General features: G+C 44.5%; 2 pseudogenes; one reads left to right on the top strand and one right to left on the bottom strand.

The window, feature by feature from the left end:
* Positions 1-86: 86 nt before the first annotated feature.
* LOC119593466 lies at positions 87-875 on the bottom strand (annotated as a pseudogene).
* The window catches only part of LOC119593536, a 1,331-nt pseudogene continuing 1,216 nt past the window's right edge, over positions 871-985 (top strand).

Here is a 985-nt window from a genome sequence, read left to right as displayed (position 1 = left end):
TATGACAAAGTTTCTATCCTTTGGGGGGAAATTAATACTCTAAGTCACATTTGTATCTTCTTATTGTGCAAATCACTGGTATATGTCTATGCCTGTAAAACACATTCGGATGAATGAGGAACTACATTGAAAGATGAGAAGTCGACGCCGTTCCTGCGGAATACAGAGGCACACCTGTCAATCGCTGAACCGGCATTCTGTGGAGTACGGGAGAACACGAAGCCGAACTCGGACTTGTACCTGTCTGTGTCAATGCAGGAATACACGCAGGAATAGCTATCGTAGTCAGTCTCGATCACTTCATAGGGAGCGGCGAAAGCTGTTGGGGGAAAGGGAAAATATTTAGTTGGTTCATTATCTGTTTGTAGATTCTACTATATTTAGGAAGGTATAACTTTAATGTCCAGAAGAAAGAATGTTCTACTCATACCAGAAGGGAAATCAATGAGCATGTGGGCTTTTGGGAAGTCGTTTGTGGGGTAGATCTTGCCCACCAGTCTGCGATACTCGTGGTGGGGGTCAATCCTGCTGTGGTCACCCTAAAGCCGTGATCAGAGTCAGAGTAATCGTAGTTGGAGTGGATGCAGCGAGTGTATGGTTGGTAGGGGATGTCAATGATCTTCACCTGATACCAGCGACCAGCATACTGTTGGAGAACAAATGTTACTGAGACATTTGCAACAAACGTGTAGTGATCAATTTGTAAGTGAAGATAGCATGAATAAGCATTAGATTGTTAGACAACTTACTCTACGAAGGTCGAAGTTTCTTGATTTCCCACTCTGGCACAATTTCCAGGAGCTACGAAAATCTGGAATGCCGTCGGCTGCGAAAAGAGCCACAAGGGCAGCAGCTACGAGTACCTTCAACATGGTGCCTTGTCTTGTGTGACTCCTGTTGGTGGTTCTGCTTCTTATATGTCACGCGTAAAGCAGCAAAGGGAGGCGGAGCACCAAAAATTCAAGATTATCATCGTTTAAATTCG

This window comes from Penaeus monodon, chromosome 32 (assembly GCF_015228065.2).
Source record: "Penaeus monodon isolate SGIC_2016 chromosome 32, NSTDA_Pmon_1, whole genome shotgun sequence".
Lineage (NCBI taxonomy): Eukaryota > Metazoa > Arthropoda > Malacostraca > Decapoda > Penaeidae > Penaeus > Penaeus monodon.
The sequence above is the reverse complement of the archived record's forward strand: the minus strand, read 5'-3'. Positions and strand labels throughout refer to the sequence as shown.